At 40.3% G+C, this 22,147-nt stretch overlaps 1 protein-coding gene across 5 annotated transcripts in view; it reads left to right on the top strand.

Annotated features, from left to right (window-relative positions):
* Positions 1-22,147, top strand: part of CALD1 (caldesmon 1) — a 162,703-nt gene that overhangs the window by 50,309 nt on the left and 90,247 nt on the right. For all 5 annotated transcript variants that reach the window (XM_054282118.1, XM_054282121.1, XM_054282116.1 and 2 more), the window contains exon 3: positions 13,516-13,609. The gene's annotated coding sequence lies outside the window, so the exon portion shown is untranslated. The remainder of the gene's footprint in view (positions 1-13,515; positions 13,610-22,147) is intronic.

Raw genomic sequence — 22,147 nt, 5'->3', positions numbered from 1 at the left:
TGGGGGCTGAGAAATCCCTGTGTCTGCATTAACTCCATGGAGATTTTCATGTGTTGTCTTCAGAGATGTTTGGGCAAGCACAGGAGATCCTGTGGCAGTTCTAGAGGGACACCAAAGATATTCCTGCTCTTTTGTAGGCTTAGAACAAGACAATACTTGGGACTTGTCAGCCCTTCTTCTGTTTTCTATATCCTCCTCTTTCCTCCATTATTTTAAATGATTTAGATGTCATTTATGGCTGTATAAAGAGGCCCTTCAGCCTGTGTAAAATGTGTGCTTTGGTTCTGGCTCAAGCAAGGAAGCTGACACCCATGGATTTGCTGTTTCTGGAGAAGGCAGCAGCTCATCATCTTCTGCCACATTTGTCACTGCCCTCTCTCCCTTTTCAGAGCATACCACTGAAAGAATTTGACAGAAACCAGTTTTGTGTTTCTAGGAAATGAATAATTTGTTCTTTTCAGAAAAAGTGTCTGTTTTTAAAAAATTTTTCCCCCCTGTAAAGAAAACCAAATAATAATACTAAAAATGTTTCACACACTGGGAGGCCCCCATGTAAGGTGTCTTCATTCACAGAACATATCTGTGGCTGTGCAAGTTATTTTCTTTTATAATGAGCCTTTTGAAAAATGAGAACAGAAATCACTGCTTCTTTCACAAGTTTGTTGTGAGAGTGAAAACTTTGAATCACTCATTATTGCAGTGGAAATCCTATGCATAGCACAGACAGAAACAAAAACTGCAATGTGGTTGAGTGTTGACTATAAAAGTGAGGAGAAATATATTTGTGGTTGTGTATTGAAAAAAAACGTGGGGATTTAGCCAGGTGAAGAGATAATTAAGTATTACCTGAAACTCCTCTGTGTGGAGTTTCAGCTGTGTTTTCCTCAGGCTGGAATGCAGCTCTTTTCATTTCCCACAAATAGGCACAAGCCATGAGTGGGACAGGGATTTGCTGCTAGAAGGATCACTAAAACTACTGTCCATTTCTGACATCCTGGGAGGAAAATTCAGAGTATTCAGACATTTATTGGAAGTCACCCTGTGCCTAAGTGGGCTGCCAGAGCTGCCATTCCAGGCATTGCTGTGCAGCACTGAGCTCGATGGGAAAGAGTCAAGGAGCACTGACTGGAGCAATGATGGAGGCCAGTCCAAATTCCACTGGAGGATTCCCTAGATGATAATTTTTTTCAGAAGGTTTCTGATCTCTGGTGGGTAGAAGTCAAAATTAGAAAAATATCCGAGATGATGAATGGCCCAGAGGAGAACTATCTAATTGTTCTGATGAAAGCTGTTTGGTAGATTAAAGTCAGAGCTACAGCACCAGCCATTTAACTTCTCAAACCCTCATTCTTCTCTTTTTTCCCCCTCTTTTCTTTGATTATCTATTTTTAATCTCCAGTTTCTGGACACACAGGTAGAACAAGCCCTGTTGCAAGCAGTATTTGTGATAACAAGGCTTTTTGCGCACTCCTCCTATCTGACGCCTAACCAACAGAGATTCCTTCTCTGCTGGTGTGTGGGCCTCTTTACTAGACACAAAATCATATGGGGCAGAATATCTGTGGTTTTGGTGCCTGAAGAGGGGATGAGCACCACTGAGGATCCTGTATATACTAAATATATATTCTAAATATAAAAGAATAATTTCATAATGCCTTGAAGTGACACCATGAAGCTGGAGGTGCTGTAAGAGCTGCTCTGGGCCTTGGTGTAATGGGCTTATCCAAGTATATTGCTAAGTCTTTCTCATTCTCTTTGTACCAATCATTCTGCCCATCTTTTTCACCTTCTTTGATGCCTGTGTATCACTGCTTCTCTTTGTTTTTAACATCTTTCCATTGCTTTAATTTTCCAGGTTCTCTTTCATCATTGTGTTGTGTGTTCTGGGTGTGTTTTTATCTGAAGCACAGTGCAGATTTTATTGCTCCTGTCACCTTTTTTTCACTGATCTACAGGTGGAAATGTTATTTTAAGTATTCATAAAGGAGATTTAAGCTGTGATAGGTAGTGAGGCCTAATAAATTTAAAAGCATTGGGGTCTGCAGAGACCAGAGATCCTCTCTGTGACTTACACCAAAAGAAATGAACCTAAACTGGTGGTACCTTCATGTCATTGTCACAATCTGGCAGTTCTGGTGAAGTTCTCTGCCAATCCAGGTAAAATTATCCTGCTATCAACTGGGAGAAGTGTTAACTTGGCTCCGCAGTGTGGATGAATACAGGCAGCATTTCTGCTTCATTCACAGATTTGCAACAGGGCTGGGAAAGGAAGATGGAGAGTATTCAAATAGCAATGTGCTTTGAACTGTGGTTTTGTGTATTGCAGAATAGGAGAAATTATTGGAGTGGGTGGCTATTGTTTAGTTTTGTATATTTCGACAACTTAGAGATCAAGGAAATCCTGATTTGCCTGACAAGAGGATTTTTTTTTTTAAATAAGAAATACATAAAATTTAAGTATCAGTCTTCTTGAATTCCACTTGGTGAATGAGTTCTGATGTCCATATGATACTTTTGCTGTTTATCAATCTAATGTGACCCTTGTAGAAGGGTTGCTTTGGACAAATGGCATCAAGACATAAAATTAATAAACTCTCTGTGAGTGTTGCTAACAATGAGAGCTGGCAGTAGATGACATCAACTAGTCTCCCATGACAAACAAAGAAATATCAAAGGGCTGTAAATAGCATTCCATTTTCTGTTTGCCAGATGAAGATGGGACATGTGGATGGTTTTGAATGTTTTGCCCGTTTTGGAACATGCTTGCATTTTCAGTGGCTTTAGCTGCTTGGTCTGAGATGTAACAGACGAAATAGTGCTGTTATGTGGTGAGAGAAACCTTCCAGCATTTTAAAACAGCAAAATCACTGTTATTCTTGCTGCTGTGACCGTTCTTCTGAATAAAAAGATGGTATTTCTTAGGTTACTACAACTCCTTCCCTCTAGGCAGGATAGTCTGTCTTCCCCTTGCACTTTTGAGGTTTATTTTGGTTCCCCTGTCCTGCTTAGAATTCATCATTTTACCCTCCCTCCCATTTGAAAGGGAATGGAAGGAACCTCCTAAAGCTTTTGCTTGAGTTTGGTTTTTAGACTGAGCTGTTGCAGCTCTTGATGAAAAGCAAAAACACTGTGAGAATGATAATAGAATCCTCCTCAGTAGAAAGAATTAGCAAGTTTCTAATTTGGTAGTCAGAGAGTCACCCTACCTGGAAAAGAAAGTTTAGCTGAGAAGCCTCTCGGACTTGTCCATGTTCAGGTAACCCTTAGGCTTTGGCAGCAAGTGACCCTCTGAAAGATAAAACCATCCCTCCAATCATGTTTAATTCAGCTAAAATCTATTCTTGCAGGGAAATTGGTGTAAAACCCAAGAAGGCTGAAGCTTAGCATGGGTAGGGTCTGCCAGTGCCAAGTTACGTGTCCCACTGAGTTTCTCTTATTTTCTAACCCAATTTTGTGTTGCCACATAAGAGTTAATGTTCATGGAATGTTTCATTGTCATGCTTTGATGCTTGGATACCCAGAATTCATTCTGTTGTGTACTGCTGGTCACTAAACTGTTGAGTTATTTATATTTTGTTGGGATGAGGAATAACATTTCATTTCCAAAGGCCTTGTCTTTTTCCTTTTTTCTTTTATGGTTTGGGCACCAATGACTTGAACTCTGACTAGCTGCAGTAACATTTATTTGTGAGCCAATGTCCTTGAGACAAAACAAACACATTGCTTTGCCTAATGTGGTTATGTTTCTTATTCTAAAAAATATGCAAAGCATAAAGAAAAAGGTTTTGCAACCTCGGATCCTCTTTCTCCTGTGTTTGCTGTTGTATGGCTAATAATATGCATTATGGTATTTAGTTAGCTAAGATTTTGCTCTGTGGTCAGCCACAAATTTTCTCTGGAGTCAATGGAAGATTCAAATACTGGAGGAATCTGGATGTGAGTCAGCACATACTGACCAGAGCTGGGTGAAAAATTACTTCTGTCTTTAAATTTTCATGAATTCAAAATCTTTCTGGAAGCTCATCAGGATGCATAGAAAGAGTGTGTTAAATAGAAAAGCAGAAAGAGACACACTTCCAGTCTAAACTATTTTCAGATCTCTTTGTAAGATTAAAGGTTGAAATGCCCTCTGTGCAGCTGGGGCCGAATATTGAGTCTTTCTCTTGTGAAAATGTGAGTGCATTTGCCATCCTGTACTCTGCTGCTACTGGTCATGATTCTCTTTATAGTTGCTCTGCACTGAATGAACAATGCATTATTTTCCTTTTTTCTTTTAATGTAAGCTGAAGTGATTCCAGACAGTCCAGGCAGGGAACAATCCCATTCCTGAACACCCTTTATGTGGATGATGTGATGGTACTTCCCTAAGATGCAGGATGTACATGCAGTTATTTTTACTTCCCCTTAATTCTCTTTTCTCACCCTTTAGCTTAGTGCCTAATTATTAGATAGATCTTTATTTGATTCAACTAGAACTGATCTATTTGCTCAGCTGAAGATGGATATTTCTGCAGAAAACATCCATTTCATTGATCTGGTTTGGGGAGGTTTGCCCCCTCAACTCCTATGTGTTTTATCAGAACAATTGAAACTGCCTCTGCATATGTATTTCATGAGTAATGGCCTAAAACATCTTAAATAAAATGTGTAACTAGCAAAGCAGATGGTGAATGGGAAAAGAGGAGTTGGTTATGCCTGATAAAATTCTGAAATGTGATGTGGAAGCTGTGTAGAGAAGAGCTTGGTCGCAGGAACCTTCTCTGAGGTCAGGCATAATAAAAGCACACAAGAAATGTCAAAGATGAATGAATGAAAAGCTGTGGGTAAAGAGGCTAATGAGGTAGTCAGCCTTTAAAAATAGTTAACCTTTGAGTCCTTGGAATGTGTGAAAATCCTCAACTGAGTCTTTGGATGCTTTGGTTTTTCTCTGCTAAGTGACTCCACACTCCTCTTTGTGAAGTGAGGACTGAAAAAAAAAAAAAAAAAAAAAAAAAATCTTCACTGGTCTTGGACACAAACAAATTTCATAAAAACTGGGACAAACCCCTAACCAGATGTGAGAAAAAGCTGCTTTGGTGTCAAAGAGAAGCAAGGCTCAACTTGGAAGGATGAACATGGCTCTGCTGAAACCTCCATCAGAAGGGCTGTCCAAACAGGGTTTTTACCCTTCACACATGTGCACTTTAGTCATGCATACTTGTACAGCTAGCACAGACCTCAGCAGCAGAAGACAAAATAATTAACAAAATTAAATTGTGATCTGAATGTTTTTAATCAAAAGGCATTGGTGTGAGAGGAAGAGAATGCCTTAAAAATAGGTGGTTCTGTGTGGTGCTGCAGATTCTAAACTAAACTTTATGACCATGTTCTTTTTTGCAAAATCTATAAATACTTTTTTGGAGGGGGAAGGAGAGGACAGGGAGGGGAGGGAGGTTAGGAGGGAAATGAGAATGAGGTAAAACAAAATTCCTTTTTTTTTTTTTTAATGGAATGCTAACCAATCCCTTGGCAACAAAGGCTATGTTTATTTTTAATTAAAAAATAACATAGCTGGGTCGACTTCAGTTTTCCCAGCTGCTATTCTTCCATCACAACAGCTCTCTGGCCTCTTTTCTCTTGCTGATTTCTTTCATCATTTGCACTTAGCTTGTATGTGTTACATGGATTTTATGTAATATTTCCTACCACTGAAAGCAAGACTAACAGTCTAAACAAGTAGCTGGGGTTCAGTCATCTTGATTCTCATCTGCAGTACCTGAGCATGCCCTTCCTCTTGGAGAAGTTCTAGGTGTGACCAGGATAACTTTTTTCCATGTGCACATTCCTTGCTGTTTATATGAGGAGAGATTCAAAACTGCATTTTGAAGTTATGACTTGTAGTTCATTAAAATAAATGGAGTGGGTTTGGCAAAGCTCAGGCATCACTGAGCACACAGGTAGTGTTTGAAGGCTGACAGGCAGCCTTGGTGGTTTTCCTCCAGATGATGGATTGCAAACTGCCAGGTCTTGTGTTTGCACAAGGAGTGAACAGGTAGAAAGTAGACAATGCTTGCCATGCCTTCTTCTGCAGCTTCATTTCCTCCATCCATGGGGCAGAACAGGAAGAAGTCAGAGTGATGATCCATTTTCCAGCATGTGGTGACAAAGCTGGTTCCTGATGGTGCCCATCTATAATTAGTCTGGTCTCCTGAGCAGACCAAAATTTCAGTATTTGTGTAGCCATAGAGGCTCTTGAGTATTCAGGCCTATCTGCTCCTTTCTGCAGGCATTTTTAATTAAATTAAAGTTGAGTTAGTAATGCTGCAGCCTTAGGGTTGGTGTAGCAAGAATGTGAACAGGAGTGAGCAAATAAGCTGGAGGACAGTAGAGCAGAGAAAAAAATGGGGCAAAACCATCAAGATGTGATGTAAATAAGATGCATGAAAAATTCTGGGGTAGAATAAGTGGCTCTGAACTCAAAGGGTTGTGTACCAGTCATCACTATTAAACACTGCCAGCAGTGGGAGCTGAAAGCATCAAAGCTCCAGCTGCTCCCAGACAGTGGCTGGAATAAAAGCAGTGGTTTGTTGGGTCACTGAAACAGCCTATGGAGGAAGATATATATATTAATCACCAATAATGTGACTACTGGGACATTCTTTGTGATGCCTGATTTGCAAGCTTTCCATACCTAATAAAGCCACTTAAGAGTTTTTTTGCATTGGGTTTTTGCATGGTTCCTGAGTAAGTGGCAGTATTCTGGTGCATTGTGATACTTTTCCTCTGTGGAAGTTTAGCTCTGTTCATCTTGCCTCAGTCAAAATGCAGAAATTTTTAAGCCCAAATGCAGAGGGATGCTTATAATTTGAGGAAATTACATTATCCAAGAATTGTTAAGGTGCAAGAAGGGAGAGATTGGAGGTTTATGGGAACAACCCCCAAAACAGGTAGGATCAGAGGTAGGAAATACCAGGACAATAACAATAAGGAGTAGGAGGAAGAGGATCTGGGCCAAGACATTGGTTTAAGTTTGGTAGAGCAAGAATGTGAACAGGAGTGAGCAAATAAGCTGGAGAACAGTAGAGTTGAGGGAAAACAGAAGAGCAGAGGAAAAAATGGGGCAAAACCATCCAGATGTGATGCAAACAAGATGCACAAAAACTTCTGGGATGGAATAAGTGGATCTGAACTAGGTTATCCTGTGAGGAAGGTGGTAGAGAAGGGATGTAGAAAGTGAAGAGGATAATTTTTTTCCTCTTTTTCTTCCATTTCAAAGTTCCTGGAGGATGGTTCAGCAAACTGGTGTGTGCTTCCTGTGGGAACTGGAATGCTGTGTCCTTCCCTTGTTTTTGCAATGGAGCAGCATTGGTTCATTTCCAATTTCTTGTTTTGGAATGTAATGCATTACCCCTTGTAAAGATGGTTTGAGATAGTACTTAAAGATTTGACAATAATCAAATAAAACACAGTGCTTGTGATAACTTAATCATATGTCCCAAGTCTTTATAGATGATTAGAGATTTGAAATCTTTTGAGCTGAGTGTTGCTGGGAAAATACTAGATTGTCTTAGCAGGAAGGAGGTAGGAATTTAGAAAGTAAAAGTTAGTCTGAACTAAAAGCTGAAATAAATCCAAAAGAAAAGAAAGTGGAACCAAATGTTTCCCTCCACGGAATTTGGGAACACTCATTCTTAGGGTTTGATTTTGACTCCTTTTAGAAACCTTCCCCAAGGACCAAGCTAGAAAATGGAAGCAAACCTTTTGCCTCATGGAGAGGGTGTTCTCCAGGGACTTTGTGCTATCCTATCTCCACAGAAAAACCCATGTGAAGGGAAGCCACAGAAGAGGTTCACATGAACCTTCCCTGCTGAGGGAATGCCTTCATTTGCACAAAGCTCTTTTCTGTACTCTTTTTATTTTTTATGGGAGCTGTGAGCTCCAGGATCCACAAATAGAAACTTTTAGTGCTGGCACTAATCCTGTCAATCAAAATTCTTCTCAGAAATGCCATTAATTAAACTTCCCCGAAAAGGATACAGCTCACAGAATTTTCCCTGCAGCCTTCTCTCTTCCATTCCACTAGTGTGTTTCCATTCAATAGCTGAAGATGACACAGAAGAGAAGAAAATCAGAGCTGTCACAAGAGACCTTTTTGTTGTTTCAAATTTTTTAGCTTACTGACTCTGTTTCTTTTGAGCAGATTCTTTTATTTGAAATGTTGAATGATGCTAGCAGCTGTCAAAATATGCTTTAAAGCAGGCAGTCTCCATTTACTGTCTGTTGGAAGAGGCTATTTTTGAATTATTATGCCGTATTTTTTATGGATTATTAACAACTTGGATTAGAGCTCTGCGCTTTCTGGAACCCTCTTCTGAAAGGGACAGCGAATTTGCAAGGAATTTGGGACTTTTTATTAGCAGTAAAGAGTTCCCCTCAGAAGCACGTTCTGCAGCAGACAGGCCTGTATCCACTGCCAGTGGTGCAGGGGAGCTCATGTTCAATTTACAGATTAAAAACAGGGATATCACCAGCTTTGGCTTTTAAAATTTAAAATGTTTTCTCTTGCAAACACAGAATTTGAGAGGGGAATGCTCCCCTTCGGCTGTCTCTGCCTCTCTGTGCGTGTCGCTGCTTTGTTGGCAGTGAGGTTTACGTGAGGACAAATGGCTGCTCTGGAACAGGCCTGGCCTGCTCCTGATGTCTCTGTGAGAACAGCAGATCCTGCATGGAGCAGCTGAGGAGCGCAGCCCTCTGTTTGTTCCTGTGGTCAGTAAGTGCTGAGCAAAGCAGGAAGAGACGAGGAGTCTGGTTTGCTGCTCATATGGATGCCACTGCTGTGTGGTTAGCAAATGGTTTCTGCTTAGCAGCACAAATGTGGCCAAAGAAGGAAGCAAGTGCTATATTTGCATGGCCAAGGATGCTGTTCCAGCCCACATCTGCTCAGATGCACACATACTTTGCTTATTTGTTAGCCTCTGCTCAGATGCACACATACTTTATTTGTTATTCTCTACTTTCAGGAATTACCAAGTGCAGATCTCACCATCTACTTTCACTCAGAGCTGTACCTAGCCTTCTTTTTGGTTGTGTTTAACCTCGGGAAGCACTTGACTTTCTTTCCTGTTCCATGCCAGGATGTGCAGAATGAAACCCATTATGTAGGGCAGTCACTGTATCTGAAAGATTTTCACTTTTGTTGAGAGAAAATCATTGTGAATGCAAGAGGAGTGACTTTCCTCCAAAATATCAGTGTGTCCTGCTACTGTCAATGTACTACTCAGTGTAAGGATAATTAGAATTTTAAGATGGTGGAGGGGAAATTGGTCATTTTCTGAAGCTTTGATGAGTTTGTCATTAGGAGGATCTTAGATCTTCCCCTTCCCTTCTGCCATACTGCTTTCTCCTTCGCACAACTTTTCCCCCAGGAGGTGGCTGCACCCCTCTGGGAGGAGGAGCTCAGGTACAGCAAACTGTGTTCAGCAGAGCATGTAAATGTGTGTTTAGCCTGAAGCCAGTGGGATTTGACTATGGTTTTTAAATGTAACTCAATCATATTGCTGCATGAGGTGTTTTTATTTCCTTTGAACTGTTATTTTGTTATTTTGTGCTGATAAGCTGTGTGCAAGTGTCTGGGTGAGCAGCTCACAGGTGTGAACACACGTCCCCTTTCCAGGTCAAATTCCTTGGGCACCTTTTTTTGGGTATCCTAGTGATGGATGAGTTTGAAGCTTCTTGTCCCCTCAGCTGCTGTTTGCCAAATCCTGTATTGAAAAATCTTCTTCTTGCACATAGCATGTCCAAGGAAAAGTTTTAATTGCTCCCTCTGTAATGTCTTCCCATGTAAATAAATTACATGACAACAATAACAACATAAAAATCAAAAGAAAAAAGTAGTTCTGGAAGAACTGGGTATTCAAAGAAATACCTGACCTAGATTATGTTTTTTTAAAAAGGTGGTTTCCTGCTGTTGTTTTCATGACTCGAGGGAAAAGAAATTATTTGCACAACAGTCAATATTGAAATCTATGGATAAAAATTCCTAGCTGTAACTGGGGTGAGATTCAAGCTTAACTCTATGACTGTCATGCAGTATGACTCTGTCACCATGGGAGTGAGGACAGATGACAATAAAAACAACCAAACCAGAGTCTTCCTAAAGGTGCTAGTGAAAGGACCAAAACTGAAATTTTAAAAAAATCCATTTAGATGTAGGGAAGAATTTCATTACTGTGAGAGATGAACACTGGAACAGATTTCCAAGAGAGGCTGTGGTGTCTCCATCCTTGGAAATACTCAAACCCCAGGTGGACCTGGTGCTGGGGCAGCCTGCTTGGGGCAGGGAATTGAGCTAGGTGATCTCCAGAGGTGTCATCTAACCTGCACTGTTCTGTGATTCTGTGAAATATTTGCTATTTTTACAGACTAGAGGATGAGTCCTCTTATCTAACAAGTTGCTAACTCAGAGTGCAGTATGTAGACTGGGTTACCTCCTTTGTCACAAAGAACATTCAAATGCACTTTTCAACTACTCTTTGTTCCCACTCTCTTCTACTGATGTAATTTCATTTTCCTAAGTGGTTGCACATGAAAGTGGGACTGAAACCCAGATGTGCTATTTCCAAGGCAGCTTTTTAACCACCTTGCTGTCAGGTTTGGGATTGCTCCATTGTATGGGATGCAATGCTGAACGCTTTGTGTGCATACCAGAGCTAGCTGTGCTCTAGGTGAGGGAAGACTCTGTCACAGGATTTTTTTCAGTGTTGGCAGCTGCTGAACCTAATGGAAAAAGGCTGCCATGGAGATCAGTAAATATATGGATTCCACCTTTGACTCAGGCATTCTGGAAGTCACAAGCTGCTGTAGAGTATTTGTGGGAAGCACCATTATATACTTTCCCTGTCCCTGTGTTCTACTCTAAACATCTGATATTGATCACTGCTGGGATGTTTTGGATAAAATGGAATACCTGCAACACAGAGTTTGATAACTGGGCCCCAAAACTTTATTTCCATTCAAAACTGCCAGGTGTAATGGAACTTAATTCATTAACAGAGCAGAGGGCAATGAAACCATGCTTTTCTTTGTGTGTGTGTGCATATATTTTAATAGCCCTCCCCAACCCACATTTAAATGTCACAGGTCAACTGCTGAATGACCTTGGATGGGATTTGCTTTCTCCAGTTTCTATAATCAAGAGAGCAGCAACTCCTGAACTTAAGCCACAAAGTACTTCTGATGAAGCATTTTTAAGAACTTCCAATAAAAGCACTTCAGTTACTGAAATTGTGTTTAATGGCTACTGTCCTGTGTTATCTGGGAATCTATGATTCTCAGAATTCCCACTAGGAAAAACAGTGCCCCTCTTAGCTGGAAATTGAATGTTGAATGTGCAGTGCTGGGTGCGTGCCAAGGCCTGGGGTGCTTTTAATGCCATTGCACAAATGAGAGCAGAACATGAACCCAAAGTTTATGGTCAGGGGAATTCGAAGGACTGAAGAATCAGGAAAAATGGTGCCAATTTTACCACTGAAGATTACAGCCCAAAGTGTGTCCAAACCTGAGGGATGTTTGTTGGATTGGAGGGTTTGGATTTATGGAGTCTGTTTTTTGACCTGAGCCTGAACTTCCTTCACGCTTAAGTTGTAAATTGGAAATTACCTTTTTGTTAAATTGTTCATAACCCTCCATGGTCAGCTTACAATGGAATTGTGGCGAGAGAGAAGCCTTTTTGGAAGGCAAGCACTGTGAGAGAATATTTCAGTCATTTTATTGATATCACAAGTTATGTTGAACTTGATTCAGAAAAGTGTTGATTTAGAACAGAGCAAATACAAGGAGAGCAGCAGAAGAGGTCTTCATGATTGTGGGAAATAAAATGGAAATATTTTTGGGGGTTGTCTCCATTTTAGAGATCTTGAAGAGGTTGAAAGAGAACAAATGGTCTGAAGCAGAAAAGGGCTTTTGGACCCAGGAACCTCCTAAAGCATGATCTGAATGTCTTGAAGTTATTCCTGCTGAGAGTCAAATGGGGCACATTAAACCGTAGAAATGAGCAAAGTAAGATTTTCAATTTAGTGGAAAAGTTGGAATTAATTCAGTGACCTGGAAGGGCCTTGTTATTCATGAGTTGAAGCTCTGGACTGATAGAGCCTGGTCTGCTCTTGCTGTTAGCAGGTGTAACCAGAGAGAGGAAGAAGATGATTTAAAGTTCTTGTTGTTATTTTCAACCCTGAAAATCAGGGTTGTTTTCTACATTGTTCTTTTTTCTTAGGTGATATGTGCACAGTAATGCTCAGGACAAAACTGGGGTTGAGATCTCTTGAATCTAGTACTGAAACTCCTGATACACTGGATCAAATTCCTGCCTTTGGCCACCCAGTATTTGCAATAATGTGAATTAGTGACAGGTGTCTTAAAACCTAGAGACCAGACGGTAAAATTGTTGTTGAAATTACAGAGCAGCCATTTATATTGAGTCCTCAAAAGTCTGAGTTTCCAGTGAATAACCAGAAATGAATGCAAGCACCAACACCATGCTATTATCTTAAAATGACTGAAAATAGGTTGATTTTTAAATAATCCATTTCCTCTGTTGGCAGCAGATGTTCAACATGAAGGTCTTTGGTTCTAAAGAGAACAGACCACTAGAGGCTCTCTGAAGAAAGCTTGCAGTTTTTATTCTTCCTCTGGTTTGTCTGTACACTACCAAAGAAGTAGCTGAATGCAGAGGGAAAAATACCCCAGTTCACTGAATCTGGTCCTTTCTGCATTTCCTGATTGTGGGTTTCTGCCAGGTCACCCAGAAATTTTTCAGGGTGGGAAGTCCATTCCAATGCATGGCAGCCCTTTTAGGGAGACACCTGATATTCTCAGAGAGCTCCTCCTCACACTCCAAGAAGTTTTGAGTGTCATTGGCTCATTTAGATTTGATTGCTGTTTGTAGAATGATCTCAGGGTTTCTTTTTTCCCTCCTGTACCTTTAGTTCTGCAAAATGAGTTCAGTTTGCTTGTAGAAATTCATTGCTATGAACTCTTTCCCCTGTTTGTAGTACTGAATTTTAAGTTTGATTAAACTGAATAGTTTTGCATCATCTACAGGCTGTCATCTTACTGTTTATTTGCTTTTGCAGAGTGCTTTTTGTAACATTTTTATACTGCATGGAATATCCTTTATCCTTAGGGGGGTGGCCTGGAAACCTGTCTGTGCTGCGAGAATTCACTGGTGGTCAGACAAGATGTTTCATCTTGTTCTAAAAACAAGAATCTGTATAAGCTTCACTTCTTAAAGATGTTTTAGTGACTGATTTGGTTAAGAGGTATTGGGAAATCAAAATCTCCTTTGTCAAATTCTAATTTCTAGAGATTTTGACAGTGGGTTTTATTGGTGTCTTAAAACTTTTAAAGTTTTATTCCATACTTAAGAAAACTCCAATTTTCTAGGAGTGTCATTAAAGCAGACTTTACCAAAGAAAAATGAAGAATGCAGAGTAATTATACCTTTGCTAAATAAGGTTCTTTTTTTCTGTTTTTGTATAGAGTTCACCTCATTTTTCTGGAGTCGTCGTTTTGATTCATCAAGCAGCTGGTTTGTTACTGAAAAGCTCAGAATATTTCCTCTGATTGCCTTCCTGTGAGTATGATCAAAGAAGTTACCTCAGACTTCCTTTCCTGTGGTATTCAGAAGCTGGGGGGTTTATTTGAGGCTTTTATTATTTCTTTGGAGGCTGATCCAAATTCCTGTGAAAATCAGTGGACAACCCTGCAGCAGACCCTTGGGTCCTGTCCCTCTGGTGTCACTGACACCAGTGATTACTTTGTTCAGAATTGATAATTAATTTAAAGCATTTCACATGGAATTTTACCTTCAACTCAAAAATCATTGCATTTTACAGTAATCATTTTGTTGGTGTATGGCCATTCTTCTAAAAGCTCTGTTTCTCCATTGGATTTTAGCAGTCTTTTTCTTGCAGTGGGAGTCTTAAATCATATTTATTTGTGTTATGATCGTATGCTGGAGTGCTGCTATCCTGTTGTGTCTTCTTTTCAGAGCAAGCAGTCTCTGAGAAGTGTGTGACAGACCAAGTAACTGTGTTTACTGACCATTTACAACATGGAACACTTAGACATTTTTTTTTTACAAACATTGTTCTTTCGCTGCCAGAACAAGTGAGGGCTCACAAACCATTTAAAGGAAGTGTTTATAACGTGTGTAAACTTTAGCCCCTCAATATACGGAAATTCCAGGCTGGAGACAAACTGTGGACTGGCTCTAAAGCTTAAGGCAGTGCCTGTGATAGCAGAATGATGGGTCAGAAATATTGCCCCAGCATTCAGTCAGCCCCCTTAAATACCATCATTTTAAGTTAATTCAGGGTATAAGGAGCTGCTGGTCACTGGTAGGGGATCAATTTCTGTGCCTGGGCCTCCTCTGCCCCTCTTTTTTTGTCAAGAGCAGTGTGGAGGAGGAGGCACACACAGCAGAAGGCAGGACACTGTTTGCATTGCCTTCCCTCCCCATTTCAGCATTGCTGGGCCCGGGCCCATTTCAGCAGGTTTTGTCATCGTCCTTGGGGAAGCGAATTTAACTTTGTCTGCACTTCTGGGAAGGTTTGTGCAAGTGCTGAACGGGCTGATAATCGTTGCAGGCTGTTCTCTGCCCTGGGTGCTGTTCTGCAGTTCTGTGTTACTTTCGAGCCTTCGGTGGGGGGAGTGTTTAAAACTGAAGCCAGATGTAATCTGGTATTTCCAGTTGTAGGAAATGCTGATGTTTCAAAATTAGGATTTCTTTTCGATTCAGAACTGGCCAAAATGTTGTGGAATTTCCCATGGAACAATTCTTCCCATGAGATGTCTAGCTTAAAGTTCCCACATGCTTCCACAAGTAGTGTGTTTATGAGGTATTTAAATTCCTTAAAAATATGAATCCAGGCAAAGGAGGCCATGCTGTCCAATAGCAAGTGGGGTCATAAATGTGAGTCCTTTTCCCCTGTGCTGAGGATTGGATGTTCAAATCGAGCAGTGACTGCCCTCCAGAGTGTTTCTGATACCTCAGCAGTTGGAGTTGTATCTGTAGACAGGTGTTGAAAGAAGACACCTTAATCCTCAAAACTGAGGCTGAGCTGGGGCTGGTTCCTTATTTTGGTTCATAAATTGCATCTGAAATCCATCCTCCAGGGACTCAGTCATCTTCTCCAAGTGTTGGATGCAGGGTAAATGTCACTCCACTCATGCTGAAGTCCCTCTGGTGCTTCCCCAGCACTTGTCAAGGTGGCAAAAGAATTCTGTCACAAGAAAGTAAAGTAAAATCTGATAATATTTTCCATACTTAACCTCCACTTTCACATGGCAAAGCTGGCTGAACAGGGGGATGGGTTTTAGGGAATGTGAATGAAAATACCATGGAACAGGCCATTATTTGCCTTTAAAAAATCATTAAAGCAAATGTTGTGGACCAATACACTCATTTGGAAAGGAAAAAGCCAGCATTATCTCAGTACTAGAAATGAGACACATCTCTTTATCTGAATATAAAAGGCAGTAACAGTTTAGTATTATCATGACAGTCCTTTTAAGTCTTCTGCTAGTTTTTGATTACAGTCAAACCTGACTTTGGAAGGCAATGTGACATGCTTGTATGAATTACCTTCAAGAATAAGTGCTACCCTCAATTAAGGTTCAGAGTCACTGGGTAAGGATGATTGGTTTTTATTTTTCCTTGGAAATGTTTGTTTTGTTGAAAGATGTTTGCCATTAGGAAACATTGTGTAAGAATGGGTTTGGTCAGCTTTTCTCCTAAATAATCATTTAGGAGAAAAGCATTTTTGTAGAGTCTCTGAATATATTTTCTATGGCTTTGTGAGGTAAAGTTAGATGGACAGAGGGTCTTCCTTCTTTCATCCATTCTCTCTGTTACTTGGAAAGGAGGGGCAGAACTCAATCTTGCCCAAGTTTCCCTATAACTTCTGGGACCTCAAGAGACCTCTGAGTACAACTGGGGCACTTTTTGGGAAAAACTTTTAAGTGAGAGATCACAGCCTGGTGGGTTTTGTTTTGCGGAGGAGGTGTTACAACTGTTGGAATGGCTGTAAACAAAGTCAGAGCATCATTTAGATATAGAAAGTTATTCTTCATTTAAGAGTGAACCCAAACCTGTTGTGACTCATCCCAAGTTTTGGACGAAGAACTTTTTTTTATTTTCTAGAAATTACAGCACCTAGGATTTGTACAATGGACGCATTGGGTAGCTGAAGACCATGTCAGAACCTTGGCAGAACCTTCTGACAGACCATGGCAGAACCTTGTCAGATAGAGGTTTAAGAACATTTTAAAAAAAAATATTTTAAAAAAATCTGAACAAGAAGAAAGATGATATGTAAGGGCGGAATCACTCCTGTGCTTGGGGTGAAGGGAGTGGAGTTGGTTATTTGCATCTTCTCAGTAGGTGGGGAGCAGATCCAGCTCACTGGAGAGGAGGTGGCAGGAATGTGCTGCACTCTGGCTCTGCTCACATCAGGGAGCAGTGACAAGCAGAAGCTGTGACTTTGTCCTCTATGCAATATTGCCCTTCTGAGTCAGGCAATGCAAGCACAGAGGGAAGACAGGCTGGGAGCTGGAGTTCTTCAGTCTTCATTGAGAGCTGCTCTCTCTCAGCTCCATCACAATGAGCTCTCCTGTCACCTAAAAACTGCATTTCTGTTGCTGCTGCTTTGAACTTCCCAGGGCCATTGTTGGCTTAGTGTGTGTAACTTCACAGAGCACACCAATCTCCCTCTGATAAATGGGGCCAGTTGTTCAGAACCCTGATTATAATTACACTGTGCAGCATTACACTGTGTAATTGTGTAATTGTCCTTGCCCACAGTATGGTGAGGCTTTCAGATCATAATATGCCTTGACCCAGTATTTCTATATAATGTGGAAGTGAGAATAAATTTTAAAGAGTGTCTTGTCTCTAGCTCATGTTGTGTACTCAGATGTTGTGCTGGGGTAGCCTCAGAAGCACACCACCATTTCTAGATGTTGGTATGAACTGAGCTTGAACTCCTAATCTCTGGAAGTTCCCCATGCCTGTTTGCTAACAAAAGACTGGTTTGTTTTTTTTTTTAATTTTTTTGAAATTTTTTTGCAACTTTTTCTCCCGTGAGCTCTGTGGGTTTGGAACTGTTGGGTCTTTGGCCTGAACCTCACTTGCACTTGAGTCTTTTTACACAGTTAAGCCATTCTGCTACAGGGGTCTTAAAATGAAAGTAGATGACATTTAATAGCTTAAATGAGAAACAGGTCCCCTAAAAAAATAAGTGAAATTGGTCTTCCCTAAATTGTTGAGTGCTGACCTTGAAAAAACCCTTACAGTCTCTGCAAGCAGACTGGAATCTGGAGAACAGATACCCCAAACTTCAAGAGATTACCTGAGGCAGGGTCTTTTCTGCTCTTCTTTTTAGGATAAAATTCTTTTCCATTGCACTTGGTACCCACAAGTCTGTCTTAAAGCACTATTTGTTTGTCACTGAACTTTAGAACTGCTGGTATACTATTTGCACCCTTCTTTAGGATTTTTCAATTTGCTAGTTTTAATATTTCCATTTAACATGCATTTTGGTTATGTGAGCATGTTAAAGACTCTGTATTTTGAATATTGGGAGGGCTTTTTTTTATGTGGGAGGCAACATTTAAATATTTTGAGAAGGGGGGAGGCAAGAAAAGCTGTCATCCATCAAGTGGCATTAAGTCCAACTTTGAGAGTTTGATACAAACTAAATCTGACTGTTTGTGCAGATATGATACAAATTAGCTGTGACTTTATGATACCAGCTGTTCCTCTGACAGGGTAAAAGGGCACATAACTAGAATAGCATCTTTTGTTGAAAGCAGTGTTTCCCTTTGTTAAATGTGGGAGCCTCAGGCAAAAAAAAATCGTAGTCCGTAGTTATGTGACATGTGCAGCCTGCAACATGTTCATGGAGCTCAGGGGGCTTTTTACTGATGTTTTTCAAAGTCTGGGTTATCATAAGTGTTCTATTTTTGCTGGTTTTATCACTGAGACACAAATCTCTGTCATGTTTTTCCCTCCTGTTAGAAGTGAGGATAATCTAAGTGCTGTTTTCCTTACACGTACCAAGAAAATCCTGGATGACAAAACATGAGTGAAGTCTACAAAACTCAACATAAAATTTAATTGATTTAGTAATTTATATTAATTTTTCTCTCAAATTTTTTTTTGTTATCAGAATTTTTAGGGCATTTTATTCCGTAAAAAGTCTACATAGTCTCTAAAAAGTAACAATGAGCACGAACTGAGATGTCCCTGCTATATCTCTGACCGTAACACCACACTGACCCTGGCTCACTCAGACAGCAGAAATTTGGCTGTAGCATGTAAATAAACTGAAACAATGGAGTTTATGAAAAAATCAAATTAATCTTACTTCTGCCAATGGACTAAGAGCCAGCAATTTTTCAAAATTTATTACTACAGGTACCAGACATACTCCATTTGAATCAGGCAGGGAAGGGCAATATTAACAATGGAGTTATGTTATTAGTGCACAAATACTTAACCAGGAGTACTACAAGGAGTAACACTGGGGCTAGAACTGCCCAGAAAAGCAAAATTTAGGCTGAGTATCTTTCACACTTTCTTAGCCACTGTGAGAGATGGGAGAGCAAACAAACCCACCTCCTACTGAAGATGCAGAAAATAAAAAATACGTTTAGGTAGAATTGTAGCAGGCATGGGAGTGAAAGGGCAGAGTTAAGTGTATTGAAAAATACTCACTTCTACTTGTATTGAAAAATACTCACTTCTACTTGTAAACTTCTTGGAGTAAATTTTAAAGATAAATACATTTCAAAAGAAAAGCTGAGGGTGTAATAGCTGTTGAGTTTTCATGCATTACTGGTGATAAAATGAAGCATAAACCAGCAAATTCCGAGCACTACTAAATAGGACTCAGCCATTTCTATTGCAAACATCCAATTTTACTGCCTAACATCTGTTTCTGAAATTATGTGAAGTATTTATTTAAAATGTCTTACCATGATAGTCTAAGTGACAAGAGAACATCTTGTTTTCATGAGTATGTAGAGGGGTATGTCAACAAACAAAGGTCCATACATGACATTTGAAGAACAAAACCCAACCACAAGGAGTTCCACATTCTGTCTTGATTTTTTTGTTGATGTCAGAGTCCCCTTAGCCAGCTTTCTCCTCATGGTTATATCCTTGCAAACCTGGAGTATCTCCAAGGAGAGCTTAATGCATCCCTTCCATCCATGCAAGGAGGCTGGGTATGGGAGCACAGGGCTGGCTAAAGAGGCAGCCAAAGTGAAAATGTGTGTGAGATGCTAGAGAAACGTGTTAATCACAAATGGGAAGAAACAACCAAGAGGAAAAATGACATGGAGAACTGAAACAGGGCAGCATTTTAGCAAGAAAATTGTGTGCTATCAAATGTGTGGTAGCTGCAGAAGCCATCATCCCAGTTGAGTTTTATGGCCATGAGATATGAGAAGGGATGCTAGCCTCCAAATCCCAGAATTTAAATTAATCTTTTTATTATCTGAAAATTCATTCCTTTTAATGACAACAACTTCCCCCCTTCATTTTGAGTCCAAAACTATTGAGTAGTATTTTTCTGAGCTTCAAGTTGCCATATTGTTCTCCAAGATGCTGACATTCAGTGATGAAATGATAAATAATATTGGCTCTTTTGGGTATTTGGGAGAGGGCAGTTTGTACTCAGATGTGCCAGCTGCCTCCCATCCTCTGGGACAAGGAATTTGTGCAGTGATTTGGTTGCAGTGAAATATTTGGGTGTTGTTTCAACATTGCAAGGAGACCTGGGGCTTCTGGAGAAGCCTCTTTATCCACAGGGCAGACAGGTTATTCCTAAAGTTGAGTTACTCTGGGATTTATGGTTGATAAGGAAAATCCCTTTAAGTTCCCACTGTTTTGCAGATGCTGATCATGCAAAATGGCTCAAGTGTGGGTGTTTGATTTGTTACTCCTCTGGCTGCTACCCTCATGTTCATTTATGTCTCAAATTAATTAATTTGTCAGCAAATCTTTATTTGTTATGGTTATTTAGAATCTGAGTTTTCCCTTTGGAGGGAGCAAAACCTCTATTCTGTAGGAGTAAAATTGGCCAAATTTGACCTTGGAAGTGAGTAAACATTTAAGGATTTTCTCCTGCCAGTCAGTGACATGCTGAACATTAGGTTCATTCTTATATATCTGTATTGATCTTACAGGTTCTTTTCTTTCCCCCCCTTTTCCCCTTTCCATCTCTTTCTTTCAATTTACTTTCATCTTTTAATTTCTTCCACTTAGCCCAAAGCAAAAATCTATAAGCAATGGTCTTCTTCAAAGCATGGAAGCTGGCTCCAAAACCAACCTTGCTTCAGTTTTAAAACTTTACTTGAGGGAGCCAGAATCCCTTTACTGAAATGATTTTATTTTCAAGCAGTATGAATCATGCAGCAACTGCACAAACTCTGGCTAGAATATATTGTACATATGTTTGTTCTTTAGGCAGTAAGGAGAGAATACAGAACTGGAGGTCATTTGAGTTACAACTGCTTTGGGGGATTTTTTTTTTCTCTAAAACATTCCTTCTAACAAATGCAGTTTAAATGGGTTTGTTTATACGGCGTGGAATTGGAAAGGCCCAAACTAACCAGGCTTTACACAATGTGGCCTTCTTCCAAATTAATCTAAAATATTTTAATCCCTCTGGAGTTTCTTTATCCTCTGCATCTGGGCTGTAGTGGAGACACATTTTTAACATTTCTTTGAGGAAAATTACCTTTTTTCCCCTCCAACTGTACTCAGCAAGGTCAATGGAGCACTGTTATATGCTATTTAAACATCTGAGATTCATCATCTATCTGCACAACAGAAAGAATCATCGTAAAAGCTCTAATGAATCCTGACTGCTAGCCAAGTGAGGGAGTCCCCTTACGGATGCTGGGGATTAGAAACAAAGAATACATGCAAAACACAGGTTTTTACACTTCAGCTTTTGCAATTAATAGCTAAACTACCCCTCAAGAAGGGAGCGGGGGATGTTTGTGACCCCCAGAACAATTCTGGCAAATCACACCGTGCTGGAGCCAAGTGCTGAAGTCATTGCAGGATGTTCTGTGGGTCTGGCTGGGAGAAAAGGGGTTCAGTCCCCTTGTGGGACCAGCCTGGAGGGGCTGCTTGCCCTGGGAAAGGGGATGCTCCAATCCATGGGCAAATTCCAGTGCTGGCCATCCCAGCCTCTCCTTGTGTGCCTTTTCTTGGTTTTAAGCCTTTCTTGCTTTTCTTGCTCAGTAGCAGGCTTATGGGGCTGAGCTCCTTTTTACTACCTTGGAATTGAAATACTGAGAGGCCTGAAAATTTCAATTTTTGTAAAATTATTTATCAGGCATTCCAGAAGGCACTGCTGCTCCTTCAGTTCCAGTCAGCCTGAAATGGCCACAGGGAGCAGATGCGGCTTGGATCTTTTGGGATGTTTTATCTCGAAAACTTAAATACGGGCATTTTTATCTGAAATAATGCTACTTAGCTTTGCTGCTTTTTTTGGTTTTCCTTTGTAGATGACACCAGGGCTGGTTTAATATCTGTGTTTGTTCTAGGCTCATTGATCCTCTGAATCCTGCTGGATCATGACGTTCAGATTGTTGTAGTTGAGGTGATCGCAATACAAAGCAACTCTCCATTTTCAGAAGGCTTCAAACCCTGTTTTTATTATAGCATGCATGCTTTCATACTTTCTTACAAAACTCAGGAGTTTACACTTGGTCAGGAAAGACAAAGTGCTTATTGGTGTAGACAGTTGCAGGTTTCTCTTATTTATCCTTTCTTTCTTGGTTTCTGTGTTAACAACCTTGATAGGAAATTCTTTCAGGAGTAAATGTGGATCCTCTTATCAAAATTCTCTCTGCCTCAGAGAGGTCTCTGTAAAACCTCTTCCCCATCAGATAACTTTAAGATTGAACCTCTGAGGGAAAAATGAAATACTGAAGACCTCTGTCCTCTGAGGGGTTTTACTACAGCTGGTTTTTAATTCTCATCACTGAGTCCTGCAGGGACTGCAGAGAATGGGCTTCTCTGCCAATCCAAGGACAGGCTGGTGGCCTTGTCCTTAATCCTGGTGGACTCTTCCTTTCTGAGCTATAATGT

Source organism: Melozone crissalis, unplaced genomic scaffold (genome assembly GCF_028551555.1).
Source record: "Melozone crissalis strain CALT ecotype California unplaced genomic scaffold, PUWL_Pcris_2 ptg000033l_1, whole genome shotgun sequence".
In the NCBI taxonomy this organism is placed as follows: Eukaryota; Metazoa; Chordata; class Aves; order Passeriformes; family Passerellidae; genus Melozone; species Melozone crissalis.
The sequence above is the reverse complement of the archived record's forward strand: the minus strand, read 5'-3'. Positions and strand labels throughout refer to the sequence as shown.